The following is a 17,986-nucleotide window of genomic DNA, read 5'->3' on the forward strand; positions in this document are numbered from 1 at the left end:
AGTAACTTGCATCGTAAATTGGGGTTTTAAGATTGAACCTGTTGTTCTTCCTTGGGACATTAGCTAACTAGGTACACATCCCAGTCTGGCCAGCTCATCTGTATTCTTCAGCTTTATTCATTACCTATTCAGCAAGTTGTTTGTGAAGGTTGAAAAGAAGGAATTGCTAAAAAAATTTCGTTAAATAAATGGTATGAATTACCATACTCTTTTTACAAACAAAAAAAAATGAAAATCACTTTGGCCTCAATTATTTCCTCAACTATGAAGTTAATAGTTCATTGACACATATGTTATATTTTAAAAATGTCTCATAACCTTATCAATTAGAAATTCCAATGAAAAATAATAACTAAGGTATATATGTAGAAACAAGAGATAAATATGATCAATATGAGACAAATCAGTTAGCTATTATAAAATCTTTCTATTTTGACAACTAAATGTCATAAACTGATCTTTACAGCATTTTCAGCCAACAAGCAGAGAAGTGTCTAATATTAATAAGAACAGTAATCTACTAATTAATAATAATAATCAATTCATAGGCTCTTCCAATCCTTCTGTTAATTTACTGATGCACTGATGCAAATGGCATGAAACTGTTCTTTTTTCTCTTTCTGGTTCTCCTATTCTCTTTGTCAAAATCACCATCCATAAAGGCAAATGGTATTTCATTTTACCAACACACTGCAGTTTGGTGCCTATTCTCCAGAATGGAGAGTACAGGCATTTCCAAATGCCATTTATTTTTCAGGTCACAGATCTTTACAACTTTGACTAGTATCTGATTTCCACTTTGCAAAAAATTTGTTTCCCACAATCCTGAAACATGCAAAGACTGTGCATAGTCAGTTTAATTTGTGGTTTTAACCCCTACATTTTCACATTCAAGGGAAACACCTGTCCTACTAACCATTGTTACTTTCATTTCAACAGACAATGCATTCAAATACTGATTAGAATAAGATGCTGCGAGCTTCCAGTGCATATCAAACAGAAGAACAATGAACACCCAGATTACATTAGAAGGACTGTGACTAAAGACATTTAGACAGAATGTGTGTTGATAGAGTAATTATTAGGTGGAGTAAATTGCAATGTAGAAGCTCTAACGAGTACTTGTATAAATAGTTTCTTTTCCACAAAAGAGATCTTGTAGTAGAGAAAAGAACGGTCTCTTACTTCTAGTAATTTCCAAAATCAATTGCCTCAAGTTCTATTGTACGAGTATTTTTAAAGTTTCACTCTATCTGTATTACATGTATTTAATTTTGAGTGGGTGCGTCTTGGTACTGGAAGCCATACCTTAGCCGGTGGTTTCTTCTTCACCTCGTGCAGGGAGAATCGATAGATGGACGCTGTGAGACGGCTACCTGGGGTGATCTAAAATGAAAAAGGCATTTTGAAATTAGGAAAAGAAACCTGCAAAACTTCAATAATGACAGCATCATTAAAGGATGTTTCTCAATCAACAACAGTTACAGTGGATGCACTGTGTATTAAGCCCAGTTATGTGTGGGCCTGGCCTGGAAGTGCAAAAGAGAGACTAAAACGAATGGATGAGCAAATGAAAATGGAAAAACAAACAAGAAAAGAAAACTAATCCTTTCTTTGGATGTGTTTATAAATTACTTGGGAAGTTGTAGCATTATAATTGGAGGAAACATCACTTTGTCAACTATAGCTACAGCCATTTCAACAGACACAGAAACTTCTTCAGTGAAGGCCCCTTGCTCTGAAATCCTTTGGTGTAGTTTTTCAAGTGTGATAACTGAACTTGTTAAAAAATGGCCTGTTCTGAATAATAGAGAAGAATTTAGAGATCCCAGGATATCTGAGTGGTAGAGAGCAACACCTTCCCCTAAATATGTCCACATTCTAATCCCCAGAACCCATAAATGTTCCTGTACACAGTAGAAGGGACTTTGTAGATGTGATTAAGTTAAGGATCTTGAGATGAAGAGGTTACTTAGATTATCTGGGTGACACCAAATGTAACCATAAGGATCTTTATAAGTGAAAGATGGAGGCAAAAGGAACAGAGTCAAAGAGAGAGATTGGAAGATGCTATGTTTCTGATTTTAAAGATAAAGAAAGGGGCCATGAGCAAAGGATGCAAGTGACCAGTAGAAATTGGAAAACGCAAGGAAATCGATCATCCCTAAAGCCTCCAAAAGAAATGTAGCCCTGCTAACACTTTGAGTTTACCTTAGTAAGACTTCCAAAACTGCAAATACTAAATGTTTATTCTTTTAAACCACTAAATTTGTTGTAATTTGTTGCACCAACAGTAAGAAACTAACATGCTCAGATTGGTGAATCTTGATAAACTAAGAGTCAGATCTACAACTTTTCAAGACTTGACCAAATATTAAGAAAACAATCAGATTGCTAAGGCATGGTGTGGATGGGAGGATAAAAACCACTGAATTGTACACTTTGAAATGGTGAATTTTATGTTATGTGAAATTTTATGTTATATGAATTATATCTCAACAAAAATCAATCAATAACTGACAGAATAAAGATTATACACTAATAACCAAGTTTTGCTTTAACCTATTGTTTGACTGTTTAAATGTAACCCTGACCTATTTTCTTATTTTTCTGAAAACATAATTGATGACGATGATGATGATGATGATAGCGGTGATAATGATGAAAACAATTTTGATGAAGACACCAGGCTGCTTATTGTTCAGCCTAACTCTGTTTCCACCCTAAAAAAATACAATTAGTAAATAAAATGAATATAAGATCCTCCCTTTACTTACACCTTTGTAAACTATACCCTTTCTGACTGATTTCTACCCACCTAAAATTCAGTTCCAGATTTTTTTTTTTATCAACTACCCTGAATAATGCTTTCACCTCTGTTCCAAAGTGACCCTGTGATCTGCATTCCAGGAGGGATCCAGCCCCTGGACTTTGTCTTTCTCTACACGGAGATATGGCTGACCAGTCCACCCCCACATTCAGAGCAGGACTTTGATAGTATCTGCTTCTGCATATGATGGTTCATATGACGGGAAGATGGGAGGTCAGATTTAGGGAAAGAGAGCTAATGAAGATGGTCCAGAAAATGCAGCTAGACCTTGCTATGTCCTACAGATAAGACTATTGTCCCAACTCTTAGAGAAGATGGTAAAACCTGGTTGAACATAGTACTTTCTTGTTTAATAATTTTGAAATCAGTATACCAACAAATAGTCACCCATGCATACATTAAGAGGATGCATCACAATGAAACAAAAGCTGTGAAGATTATACTTATTTTCTTTAACATCTTTATTAGAGTACAATTGCTTTACAATGGTGTGTTAGCTTCTGCTTCATAACAAAGTGAATCAGTTATGCCTATACATATGTCCCTATATCTCTTCCCTCTTGCATCTCCCTCTCTCACACCCTCCCTTTCCCACCCCTCTAGGTGGTCACAAAGCACCGAGCTAATCTCCCTGTGCTATGCGGCTGCTTCCCACTAGCTATCTATTTTACATTTGGTAGTGTATATATGTCCATGACTCTCTCTCACTTTGTCCCAGCTTACCCTTCCCCCTCCCCATATTCTCAAGTCTATTCTCTAGTATGTCTGCATCTTTATTGCCGTCTTGCCCCTAGGTTCTTCAGACCATACACTTTCTTTTTTTAGATTCCATATATATGTGTTAGCATATGGTATTTGTTTTTCTCTTTCTGACTTACTTCACTCTGTATGACAGTCTTTAGGTCCATCCACCAAACTACAAATACCTCGGTTTCATTCCTTTTTATGGGTGAGCAATATTCCATTGTATATATGTGCCACATCTTCTTTATTCATTCCTCTGTTGATGGACACTTAGGTTGCTTCCATGTCCTGGCTATTGTAAATAGTGCTGCAATGAACATTTGGTACATGACTCTTTTTGAATTATGGTTTTCTCAGGGTATATGCCCCGTAGTGGGATTGCTGGGTCGTATGGTAGTTCTATTTGTAGTTTTTTAAGGAACCTCCATACTGTTCTCTGTAGTGGCTGTATCAATTTCCATTCCCACCAACAGTGCAAGAGTGTTCCCTTTTCTCCACACCCTCTCCAGCATTTATTCTTTGTGGATTTTTGGATGATGGCCATTCTGACCGGTGTGAGATGATATCTCATTGTAGTTTTGATTTGCATTTCTCTAATGATTAATGATGTTGAGCATTCTTTCATGTGTTTGCTGGCAATCTGTACATCTTCTTTGGAGAAATGTCTATTTAGGTCTTCTGCCCATTTTTGGATTGGGCTGTTTGTTTTATTTGATATTGAGCTGCATGAGTTGCTTGTATGTTTTGGAGATTAATCCTTTGACAGTTGCTTCATTTGCAAATATTTTCTCCCATTCTGAGGGTTGTCTTCTGCTCTCGTTTATGGTTTCCTTTGCTGTGCAAAAGCTTTGAAGTTTCATTAGGTCCCATTTGTTTATTTTTGTTTTTATTTCCATTTCTCTAGGAGGTGGGTCAAAAACAATCTTGCTGTGATTTATGTCACAGAGTGTTCTGCCTATGTTTTCCTCTAACAATTTGATGGTGTCTGGCCTTACATTTAGGTCTTTAATCCATTTTGAGTTTACTTTTGTGTATGGCATTAGGGAGTGTTCTAATTTCATTATTTTACATGTAGCTGTCCAGTTTTCCCAGACCACTTATTGAAGAGGCTGTCTTTTCCCCACTGTATATTCTTGCCACCTTTATCAAAGATAAGGCGACCATATGTGCATGGGTTTATCTCTGGGATTTCTACCCTGTTCCATTGATCTATATTTCTGTTTTTGTGCCAGTACCATACTGTCTTGATTACTGTAGATTTGTAGTATAGTCTGAAGCCAGGGAGCCTGATTCCTCCAGCTGTGTTTTTCTTTCTGAAGATTACTTTGGCTATTCGGGGTCTTTTGTGTTTCCATACAAATTGTGATTTTTTTTCTTCTAGTTCTGTGAAAAATGCCATTAGTAGTTTGATAGGGATTGCATTGAATCTGTAGATTGCTTTGGGCAGTAGAGTCATTTTCACAATGTTGATTCTTCCAATACAAGAACATGGTATATCTCTCCATATCTTTGTATCATCTTTAATTTGCTTCATCAGTGTCTTATAATTTTCTGCATACAGGTCTTCTGTCCCCTTATGTAGGTTTATTCCTAGATATTTTATTCATTTTGTTGCAATTGTAAATGGGAGTGTTTTCTTAATTTCACTTTCAGATTTTTCATCATTAGTGTATAGGAATGCAAGAGATTTCTCTGCATTAATTTTGTATCCTGCTATTTTACCAAATTCATTGACTAACTCTAATAGTTTTCTGGTAGCATCTTTAGGATTCTCCATGTATAGTATCATGTCATCTGCAAACAGTAACAGCTATAGTTCTTCTTTTCCAATTTGGATTCCTTTTATTTCTTCCTCTTCTCTGATTACTGTGGCTAAAACTTACAAAACTATGTTGAATAATAGTGGTGAGAGTGGGCAACCTTGTCTTGTTCCTGATCTTAGTGGAAATGCTTTCAGTTTTTCACCATTGAGGATGCTGTTGGCTGTGGGTTTGCCATATATGGCCTTTATTATTTTGAGGAAAGTTTCCTCTATGCCTACTTTCTGGAGGGTTTTTATCATAAATGTGTGTTGAATTTTGTTGAGAGCCTTCTCTGAATCTATTGAGATGATCATACGGTTTTTCCCCTTCAATTTCTTAATATGGTGTATCACGTTGATTGATTCCCATATATTAAAGAATCCTTGCATTCCTGGAATAAACCCCACTTGATCATAGTGTATGATCCTTTTAATATGCTGTTGGATTCTGTTTGCTAGTATTTTGTTGAGGATTTTTGCATCTAAGTTCATCAGTGATATTGGCCTGTAGTTTTCTTTCTTTGCGACATCTTTGTCTGGTTTTGGTATCAGGGTGATGGTGGCCTCGTAGAATGAGTTTGGGAGTATTCCTCCCTCTGCTATATTTTGGAAGAGTTTGAGAAGGATAGCTGTTAGCTCTTCTCTAAATGTTTGATAGAATTTGCCTGTGAAGCTATCTGGTCCTGGGCTTTTGTTTGTTGGAAGGTTTTTAATCACAGTTTCAATTTCAGTGCTTGTGATTGGTCTGTTCATATTTTCTATTTCACCCTGTTTCAGTCTTGGAAAGTTGTACATTTCTAAGAATTTGTCCATTTCTTCCAGGTTGCCCATTTTAATGGCATATATTTGCTTGTAGTAATCTCTCATGATCCTTTGTATTTCTGCAGTGTCAGTTGTTACTTCTCCTTTTTCATTTCTAATTCTATTGATTTCAGTCTTCTCTCTTTTTTTCTTGATGAGTCTGGCTAATGGTTTATCAATTTTCTTTAATCTTCTCAAAGAACCAGCTTTTAGTTTTATTGATCTTTGCTATCGTTTCCTTCATTTCTTCTTCATTTATTTCTGATTTAATCTTTATGATTTCTTTCCTTCTGCTGCTAACTTTGGGGTTATTTGTTCTTCTTTCTCTAATTGTTTTAGGTGTAAGGTTAGATTGTTTATTTGAGATGTTTCTTGTTTCTTAAGGTAGGCTTGTATAGCTATAAACTTCCCTCTTAGAACTGCTTTTGCTGCATCCCATAGGTTTTGTGAATTGTGTTTTCATTGTCATTTTTTTCTAGGTATTTTTTGATTTCCTCTTTGATTTCTTCAGTGATCTCTTGGTTATTAAGTAGTGTGTTGTTTAGCCTCCATGGGTTTGTATTCCTTACAGATTTTTTTCCTGTAATTGATATATATTCTCATAGTGTTGTGGTCGGAAAAGATACTTGATATGATTTCAATCTTATTAAATTTACCAACACTTGATTTGTGACCCAAAATATGATCTATCCTGGAGAATGTTCCATGAGCACTTGAGAAGAATGTGTATTCTGTTGTTTTTTTGATGGAATGTCCTATAAGTATCAATTAAGTCCATCTTGTTTAATGTATCATTTAAAGCTTATGTTGCCTTATTTATTTTCATTTTGGATGATCTGTCCATTGGTGAAAGTGGGGTGTTAAAGTCCCTTACTATGATTGTGTTACTGTCGATTTCCCCTTTTATGTCTGTTAGTATTTTCCTTATGTAGTGAGGTGCTCCTATGTTGGGTGCATAAATATTACAATTATTATGTTCTTCTTGGCTTGATCCCTTGATCATTATGTAGTTTCCTTCTTTGTCTCTTGTAATAGTCTTTGTTTTAAAGTGTATTTTGTCTGATATGAGAATTGCTACTCCAGCTTTCTTTTGATTTCCATTTGCATGGAATATCTTTTTCCATCCCCTCACTTTCAGTCTGTATGTGTCCCTAGGTCTGAAGTGGGTCTCTTGTATACAGCATATATACAGGACTTGTTTTTGTATCCATTCAGCCAGTCTATGTCTTTTGGTTGGAGCATTTAGTCCATTTACATTTAAGGTCATTATCAATATGTATGTTCCTATTTCCATTTTCTTAATTGTTTTGGGTTTATTATTGTAGGTCTTTTCCTTCTCTTGTGTTTCCTGCCTAGAGAAGTTCCTTTAGAATTTTTTGTAAAGCTGGTTTCGTGGTGCTGAATTTTGTTAGCTTTTGCTTCTCTGTAAAGCTTTTAATTTCTTTGTCAACTCTGAATGAGATCCTTGCTGCATAATCTTGGTTGTAGGTTTTTCTCCTTCATCACTTTAAATATGTCCACTCCCTTCTGGCTTGCAGAGTTTCTGCTGAAAGATCAGCTCTTAACCTTATGGGGATTCCCTTATGTGTTCTTTGTTGCTTTTCCCTTGCTGCTTTTAATATTTTTCTTTGTATTTAATTTTTGATAGTTTGATTAATATGTGTCTTGGCATGTTTCTCCTTGGATTTATCCTGTATGGGACTCTCTGTGCTTGGTGGACTTGATTATCTATTTCCTTTCCCATATCAGGCAAGTTTTCAACTATAATCTCTTCAAATATTTTCTCAGTCCCTTTCTTTTACTATTCTTCTTCTGGGACCCCCATAATTCAAATGTTGGTGCGTTTAATGTTGTCCCAGAGGTCTCTGAGACTGTCCTCAATTATTTTCATTCTTTTTTCTTTATTCTGCTCTGCAGTAGTTATTTCCACTATTTTATCTTCCACGTCCCTTATCCGTTTTTCTGCCTCAGTTATTCTGCTATTGATCCCTTCTAGAGAATTTTTAATTTAATTTATTGTGCTGTTCATCACTGTTTGCTTGCTCTTTAGTTCTTCTAGGTCCTTGTTAAACGCTTCTTGTTATCTTCTCCATTGTATTCCCAAGATTTTGGACCATTTTTACTATCATTATTCTCAATTCTTTTTCAGGTAGGCTGCCTATTTCCTCTTCATTTGTTAGGTCTGGTGGGTTTTTGCCTTGCTCCTTCATCTGCTGTGTGTTTCTCTGTCTTCTCATTTTGCTTAAACTTCTGTGTTTGGGGTCTCCTTTTTTGCAGGCTGCAGGTTCGTAGTTTCTGTTGTTTTTGGTGTCTGTCCCCAGTGGCTAAGGTTGGTTCAATGGGTTGTGTAGTTTTCCTGGTGGATGGGACTAGTGCCTGTGTTCTGGTGGATGAGGCCAGATCTTGTCTTTCTGGTGGGCAGATCCACGTCTGGTGTCGTGATTTGGGGTGTTTGTGACCTTATAATGATTTTAGGCAGCCTCTCTGCTAATGGGTGGGGTTGTGTTCCTGTCTTGCTAGTTGTTTGGCATAGGGTGTCCTGCACTGTAGCTTGCTGGTCGTTGAGTGAAGCTGGGTGTTGGTGTTGAGATGAAGATCTCTGGGAGATTTTTGCCGTTTGATATTATGTGGAGCTGGGAGGTCTCTTGTGGACCAGTGTCCTGAACTTGGCTCTCCCACCTCAGTGGCAGAATCCTGATGCCTGGCTGGAGCACCAAGAGCCTGCCCTCCACACAGCTGAGAATAAAAGGGAGGAAAAAGAAAAAGAAAGAAAGAAAGAAGAAGATAAAAAAAAAATCAAATAAAGTTGTTAAAATAAAAAATAATTATTAAGTAAAAAAATTTTAAGTAAAAAAAAGAAAAAAAAAAAAGGACAGACAGAACCCTAGGACAAATGGTAAAAGCAAAGCTATTCAGAGAAAATCACACACAGAAGCATACATATACACACTCACAAAAAGAGAAAAGGGGGAAAAAAAAAATATATAGCCTTGTTCCCCAAGTCCACCTCCTCAATTTGGGATGATTCACTGTATATTCAGGTATTGCACAGATGCAGGGTGCATCAAGTTAGTTGACTGTGGAGATTTAATCTGCTGCTCCTGAGGCTGCTAGGAGAGATTTCCCTTTCTCTTCTTTGTTCGCACAGCTCCTGGGGTTCAGCTTTCGATTTGGACCACCTCTGCGTGTAGGTCGCCTGAGGGCGTCTGTTCTTCGCTCAGACAGGACAGGGTTAAAGGAGCAGCTGATTTGGGGCTCACTCAAGCTGGGGGGAGGGAGGGGTATGGAATGTGGTGCGAGCCTGCGGCGGCAGAGGCCAGCATGACGTTGCACCAGCCTGAGGTGTGCCGTGCGTTCTCCCGGGGAAGCTGTCCTTGGATCACGGCACCCTGACAGTGGCGGGCTGCACAGGCTCCCAGGAGGGGAGGTATGGGTAGTGACCTGTGCTTGCTGCTGCAGCAGCAGCCTTAGCGTCTCATGCCCATCTCTGGGGTCCACACTGATAGCCGCGGCTCATGCCCGTCTCTGGAGCTCCTTTAAGCGGTGCTCTGAATCCCCTCTCCTGGTGAACCAGGAAACAAAGAGGCAAGAAAAAGTCTCTTGCCTCTTCAGCAGCTCCAGACTTTTTCCCAGACTCCCTCCCAGCTAGCTGTGGCGCACTAACCCCCTTCAGGCTGTGTTCACGCCGCCAACCCCAGTCTTCTCCCTGAGATCTGGCCGAAGCCTGAGCCTCAGCTCCCAGCCCCTGCCCGCCCCAGCAGGTGAGCAAAGCCTCTCGGGCTGGTGAGTGCTGGTCAGCACTGATCCTCTGTGTGGGAATCTCTCCACTGTGCCCTCCGAACCCCTGTTGCTGCACTCTCCTCCGCAGCCCCGAAGCTCCCCCCCTCCGCCCCCTGCAGTCTCCACCCGCAAAGGGGCTTCCTTCCCAGTGTGTGGAAACCTTTCCTCCTTCACAGCTCCCTCCCACTGGTGTACGTCCCATCCCTATTCTTTTGTCTTGTTTTTTCTTTTTTCTTTTGCCCTACCCAGGTATGTGGGGAGTTTCTTGCCTTTTGGGAGGTCTGAGGTCTTCTGCCAGCGTTCAGTAGGTGTTCTATAGGAGTTGTTCCACATGTAGATGTATTTCTGATGTATTTGTGGGGAGGAAGCTGATCTCTGCTTCTTACTCTTCCGCCATCTTGAAGCCACTCCCTCTATACTTATTTTTCAGCTGATATTTAGTGATTGTAATGAGCCCAGCATTGTGACAATCACCTTCTTTATCATATTGTAAACATCATAACAAATCTAAAAAGTTACAATTATGTTTTTCCATTTTACAAATGAGGAAACTAAAGATGAAAAATTTTTTTAAAATAAATTTACCCAATTGATATCCTATTCAGTTTTGTCTCACTATAAACTTGAGCTTTAAACTTCTTTGAGATATAACCTCTTTTTTTAATACAAATAATGTGTTGGGTTTGATAAAGACATCATTTCAACTTAAAAAATATTATTTGGGTCTGTCATTGTTTCTTTTCCTCCTCTCTCTCTTCTTTTCTTTTCTTTCTTGGAAGATTATTTGATTCACTAGGAAAAATATCTTGTCATAATTTTTACTGTGTTTACTGCCTTGTCCTTTCATTTGAAGATATACACCCTAGAGAAAATGGCTACACTTTCTCATGGAGAGGGCTCTTGCATTCCTTCAGAGTTTTGTTACTAAGGCCAAGGGATTATCCTGATTTCAATGGACAAATGCAAGGAATAATGGCAAATCACCAATGAAAACTTTTAAGTTATCAAGAGAAAACATACTGCAAGGTGTCACTCCGGAATTGAGAATTATACAAAGCCACACCTAATATTTCAGCTTGACTGCAGACTAGTAAAGTGATACAAGATATTAAGAAAACACATCAGGTTCAGAGGTCTATAATTAATCTTGTCAGCAGATGCGGCAGGACAGATTCCTGTTTAAACTTGCATCTTGATGAGACTTTTTCCTCTTTTTACTGTATCGGTACACAGCACACTGGGGACCCAAGGGATCTAAACCCATTACAGTGGTTTTACAGTCACGTTCATGCTCACTGCATGCCCTGCTTGTGCTTGGTGGCATTAACTATTTAACTGTGACCATGATGTTGTGGAGACAGTGGCAGCTATTAGTGCATTTTTTATACATGCTGTTGAAGAACAAATATAAAATTAAAAAGTCTGTGTCCCAGGCTTCAGGTAGAATAAATGGTCAGGGGACAATGCATTCTGTATTTAGTTTCTGTAATTGAATTATATCACAAAGCTTTCTAAACATATGTGTGCATCATATTCTATAATAGCTGGAGTGAAATGTGCAGAATCGTAAGCAATAATTCTATCATTAAATTTTAATGTGCAAGTGTTGGATAAAAACGCATGCATCTAAACCTTGAAACAATACTAGTGAAGGTAACTTATTTTGAAACCCAAGAGATGGATTAAATTATTATCTTTTAGTAACATTAAAAACAGAGGAAATGATTGCAGGTTGAGGAAAATGGGTATCTCTTTAGTGAACAAGTGAGTGAATAGTGGAGTTTCATTTTGATCAGACTTATTCCTCATTATTTAATTTGCCTTTAGAAAAAAATTAAAGGAAAAAGAAAAGTTAATTTTTAGTTTTTCTTATATGCTCTCTATTTGTCATAGTTCTTATTTTAGAAGTTTCTGTTATTAATTATAATACAGCAACATGCCACATTACATTGGGATATGACACATATTTTATACACTTACATAACTAATGCACAATAAATTCATGTAAAATGGGAAGTATTTCTTAGAAAAATACAAATGACTCAAAGAGCTGTGTGTTGTCTTTCTCACTCTCAACCTCTTAAACCCAAGTAATTTATAATCTGCATGGTGTCACGGAGATGGAATATGATCTACTTTGCAACATGAATTAGGATAGTGGATAGTAAAGCAAATTATATATATACACATATTATATATATGTATACAGATTATATATATATATATGTATGTATGTATGTATGTATGTATGTATTTGTATCATTAGCAGGTAATCGTCTAGGCTTTGCTGGATCTAGTTAGAATGATTCTAGTATTCTATGTAGAAATCTTCCTGGTTTAAAGTAAGTGAGAGTAATTGTGGATAACTTTTATTCTAAGGACCCATTTTAAATCATTTCCATTTAAGTTAACAAGCATTAATTTTCTTCATATTTATTGATATCTAACACTATATTTTACATGTATTTGTCTATTTACTGATTATCTTCTCCACTAGAATGGAAGTTTCACGGTGGCAAAATGTTTGTCAATGTCTTTGAACCTCTTTATACAAAGGCTTTTGAAGATTTCTTCACTTTGATGGTTTGTGAAAAATGGCTGAAGACATCCCAGTCCTACTACGCAAAAAACAGGCCGTAATTGTGTTCTTCTAGGTGCATCAATCCAAGTCTTCTCTTGGGTCTCTGGACCCATGCGGAACAAAGGAACAAGTGAGTGTTTATCACAAAGGTGAAAGAAGTCTTCACAGAGTGGCCAGGTGTACAATTCTACGTCTTTTTTCATGCAAAGCTATTCTAGGATCTGTTCCTTTCTCTGTCATTATTTCTTTGTAATTTTTCATCCACTTGTTAATTTATGCCCCAATTGTATTGAATTTCTTCCACTTTTCAGAATACATCGTATGTCTCACTGTCTCTAGTCCTTGGCATATATACTCCAACCCCCACTGTTCATCTGGTTAACTTTTACTTATCCTTAACATCAGTCTGGGTGTCACAGGTGTCACTATTTTTGAAAAATCTTCCCTGATCTCTGAATCTTGGTTTGAAATCTCTACTATATGATCTCATATTATCATGGGTTTTCCCCAATCACAAATTTACCACTCCCACCACTACCCCAAATGTAATTCTACTTCAGTAGAGTAGAAGCTCACTGAAGGCAGAGCCCAGGACATGTTTGTTCATTATTGTGTCTCCACATACTTATTAGTCTGTAATATAAATATGTTTATGTGCATATGTATAAGTACAGTGGTAAGGAATTTGGACTCTATCCAGTGATAAATGGGAATATCACTTATTGAAAAATATCATCACTGATAATTTATAACAAACTGGAAAATGTCAACTTCTATTAAAAATATTTTGCTTATAAAGAAAGGTGATCTATTCATAAAAAATTTCCATTTAATACACATGGGATATATATCCCAGGTTCTGGCATTGAGAGGCTGGGTTTTGGTCATGTAGCGAACTCAGGTTTTCAGTCTAGTATTCTTCACTGACCATATTAGATTCATAGGCAGACCTGATGCTGCAGGTTTTCATGACACTGGCTCTATGGTTTGAGTGTGGGAAGGTGTACAGATTTTCACTGAAAGGAGCCAAGACGTGCACCATGATTGGAATAATCTGCAATATTAATAGCAGTATTGTAACATGTATTTTTTAGTAGTGTAATAATGACTCAGATCCCCTTACTCCCAAAGGGCTGCTTGTTCCCAAAAGCTCCTCCAGTCACAGGATTGGCTCTTACTGGTCCAAATTGGGTCATGTGCCCATACCTGAACCAATCACGGGTGGTCAGGGATGGGCTGAGGCTCTGATTGGCCAGGCATGGAACATGTGTCTATTCCTGAACCAATCACATTGGTCAGGGATGGGGTAAAGCTCTGATTGGCTAGGCTTGGAACCTGTGCCCATCCCTTTAAACGGCACTACTATGGGCCTGTCAGCTTCATCCAAACTATGTGGATGGAGAATGGCGGTGGAGTTCTCTAGAGGAAAGTCAGGATTCTGTAAGAGAAGATGAGATGAATGCTAGGCAGGTATGAACAACAGATGTCAACTAGACCCTTGAAGAAGACAGTTCATTTCAGTCTGATTGCATAGACTGAATGAGAGTTCAAAAGATCAGATTTTTAAATTTAGTCTAGGGGAGATTGGTTCAAGATGGCAGAGTAGAAGGACGTGCTCTCACTCCCTCCTGTGAGAGCACCAGAATCACAACTAACTGCTGAACAATCATTGAAAGGAAGACACTGGAACTCACCAAAAAAGATACCTCACATCCAAAGACAAAGGAGAAGCCACAATGAGATGGTGGGAGGGGCACAATCACAATAAAATCAAATCTCGTAACTGCTGTGGGGGTGACTCACAAACTGAAGAAAAATTATACCACAGAAGTCCACCCACTGGAGTGAATAGTCTGAGCCCCATATCAGGCTTGCCAATCAGGGGGCCTGGAAATGGGAGGAGGAATTCCCAGAGAATCAGACTTTGAAGGGTAGTGGGATTTCATTGCAGGACTTCGAGAGGACTGGGAGAAACAGAGACTCCACTCTTGGAGGGCATGCACAAAGTAGTGTGCGCATCAGGACCAAGGGGGAAGGTGCAGTGACCCCAAAGGAGACTGAACCAGACACACGTGCTGGTGTTGGAGGGTATCCTGCAGAGGCAGGGTGTGGCTGTGGCTCACCACAGGGACAAGGAAACTGGCAGCAGAAGTTCTGGGAAGTACTCCTTGGCATGACCGTCCCAGAGTCCACCATTAGCCCAACCAAAGAGCCTGTAGCCCCCAGTGCTGGGTCGTCTCAGGCCAAACAACCAACAGGGAGGGAACTCAGCCACATCCATCAGCAGACAAGTGAATTAAAGTTTTACTGAGTTCTGCCCAACAGAGCAACACCCAACTATACCCACCACCAGTCCCTCCCATCAGGAAGCTTCCACAAGCCTCTTAGATAGCCTCATCCACCAGAGGGCAGACAGCAGAAACAAGAAGAACTACAATCCTGCAGCCTAAGGAATGAAAACCGCATTCACAGACAGACAAAATGAAAAGGCAGAGGGCTATGTACCAGATGAAGGAACAAGATAAAACCCCAGAAAAACAACTAAATGAAGTGGAGATAGGCAACATTCGAGAAAAAGAATTCAGAGCAATGATAGTGAAGATGATCCAGGACCCCAGAAGAAGAATGCAGGAAAAGATTGAGAAAATGCAAGAAATGTTTAACAAAGACCTAGAAGAATTAAAGAACAAACAAGCAGAGATGAACAATACAATAACTGAAATGAAAAATACACTACAAGGAATCAATAGCAGAATAACTGAGGCAGAAGAACGGATAAGTGACCTGGAAGACAGAATGGTGGAATTCATTGCTGTGGAACAGAAAAAAGAATGAAAAGACATGAAGAGCAGCCTAAGAGACCTCTGGGACATTAAACACACCAACATTCGCATTATAGGGGTCCCAGAAGGAGAAGAGAAAAATAAAGGACCTGAGAAAATATTTGAAGAGATTTTAGCTGACGATTTCCCTAACATGGGAAAGGAAACAGCCACCCAACTCCAAAAAGTACAGAGAGTCCCACGCAGGAAAAACACAAGGACAAACATGCCAAGACACATAGTAATAAAACTGACAAAAATTAAAGAAAAACTATTAAAAGCAATAAGGGACAAATGACAAATAACATACAAGGGAACTCCCATAAGGTTAACAGCTGATTTCTCAGCAGAAACTCTACAAGCCAGAAGGAAGTGACATGATACATTTAAAGTGATGAAAGGGAAGAACTTACAACCAAGATTACTCTATCCAGCAAGGATCTCCTTCAGGTTCGACAGAGAACTCAAAAGCTTTACAGATAAGCTAAAGCTAAGAGAATTCAGCACCATGAAACCAGATTACAACAAATGCTAAAGTAACTTCTCTTAGTGGAAACACAAGAGAAGAAAAGAACCTACAAAAACAAATCCAAAACAATGAAGAAAATGTAATAGGAACATACATATCAATAATTACCTTAAATGTAAATGGATTAAATGCTCCAACCAAAAAACACAGGCTCACTGAATGGACATAAAAACAAGAGCCATATATATGCTGTCTACAAGAGACCCACTTCAGACCTAGGGACACATACAGACTGAAAGTGAGGGGATGGAAAAAGATTTTCCATGCAAATGGAAATCCAAAGAAACATGCAGTAGCAATACTCATATCAGATAAAATAGACTTTAAAATAAAGAATATTGGGCTTCCCTGGTGGCACAGTGGTTGAGAGTCCGCCTGCCGATGCAGGGAACATGGGTTCGTGCCCCGGTCTGGGAATATCCCACATGCCGCGGAGCGGCTGGGCCCATAAGCCATGGCTGTTGAGCCTGAGCGTCCAAAGCCTGTGCTCCGCAGCGGGAGAGGCCACAACAGTGAGAGGCCCGCGTACCACAAAAATAAATAAATAAATAAATAAAAAATAAAGAATATTACAAGAGACAAGGAAGGACACTACATAATGATCAAGAGATCAATCCAATAAGAAGATATAATAATTCTAAATATATATGCACACAAGATAGGAGAACCTCAATACATAAGGCAAATGCTAACAGTTAAAAAAGACGAAATCGACAGTAACACAATAATAGTGGGGGATTTTAACACCTCACTTACACCAATGGACAGATCATACAGACAGAAAATTGGTAAGGAAACACAAGCTTTAAATGACACAATAGACCAGATAGATTTAATTGATATTTATAGGACATTCCACTCAAAAACAGCAGAATAAACTTTGTTTTCAAGTGCACATGGAACATTCTCCAGGATACATCACACCTTGGGTCACAAAGCAAGCCTGAGTGAATTTAAGAAAACTGAAATCATATCAAGCATCTTTTCTGACCACAACACTATGGGATTAGAAATCAAATACAGGGGAAAAAACGTAAAAAACACAAACACATGGAGGCTAAACAATACATTACTAAATAACCAAGAGATCACTGAAGAAATCAAAAAATACCTAGAGACAAATGACAATGAAAACGCGACAATCCAAAACCTATGGGATGCAGCAAAAGCAGTTCTAAGAGGGAAGTTTATAGCAATACAAGCTTACCTCAGGAAACAAGAAAATTTTCAAATGAACAATCTAACCTGACACCTAAAGGAACTACTGAAAGAAGAACAAACAAAACCCAAAGTCAGTAGAAGGAAAAAAATCATAAAAATCAAAACAGAAATAAATGAAATAAAAACAAGGAATAAAATGGCAAATATCAATAAAACTAAAAGCTGTTCTTTGAGAAGATAAACAAAATTGATAAATATTTAGCCAGACTCATCAAGAATATGAGGGAGAGGACACAAATCAATAAAATTAGGAATGTAAAAGGAGAAGTTACAGTGGACACCACAGAAATACAAAGCATCATAAGAGACTACTACAAACAATTCTATGCCAATAAAATGGACAACCTGGAAGAAATGGACAAATTCTTACAAAGGTATAACCTTCCAAGACTGAACCAGGAAGAAATAGAAAATATGAATAGAATAATCACAAGTAATGAAATTGAAACTGTGATTAAAATTCTTCCGACAAACAGAAGTCCAGGACCAGATGGCTTCACAGGTGAAGTCTGTCATTTAGAGAAGAGCTAACACGCATCATTCTTAATCTCTTCCAAAAAACTGCAGAGGATCAGAATGGGCATCATCGGAAAACCTACAAACAACAAACTCATTCTACAAGGCCACTGCCACCCTGATACCAATACCAGACAAAGATACTACCAAAAAAGAAAATTACAGACCAATATCACTGATGAATATAGGTGCAAAAATCCTCAACCAAATACTAGCAAATAGATTCCAACAGCACATTAAAAGGATCATATACCATGATCAAGTGCAATTTATCCCAGGGATGCAAGGATTCTTCAATATGCACAAATCAATCAATGTGATATACCATACTAACAAACTGAAAAATAAAAACCATATGATC

At 38.1% G+C, this 17,986-nt stretch overlaps 1 long non-coding RNA gene across 1 annotated transcript in view; it reads right to left on the bottom strand.

Annotated features, from left to right (window-relative positions):
* Positions 1–17,986, bottom strand: part of LOC132597763 (uncharacterized) — a 2,174,902-nt gene that overhangs the window by 1,447,815 nt on the left and 709,101 nt on the right. The window contains exon 4 of the long non-coding RNA XR_009565047.1: positions 1,309–1,386. This is a non-coding gene — a long non-coding RNA (uncharacterized lncRNA). The remainder of the gene's footprint in view (positions 1–1,308; positions 1,387–17,986) is intronic.

The sequence above is a fragment of the Globicephala melas genome, chromosome 8 (assembly GCF_963455315.2).
Source record: "Globicephala melas chromosome 8, mGloMel1.2, whole genome shotgun sequence".
Lineage (NCBI taxonomy): Eukaryota > Metazoa > Chordata > Mammalia > Artiodactyla > Delphinidae > Globicephala > Globicephala melas.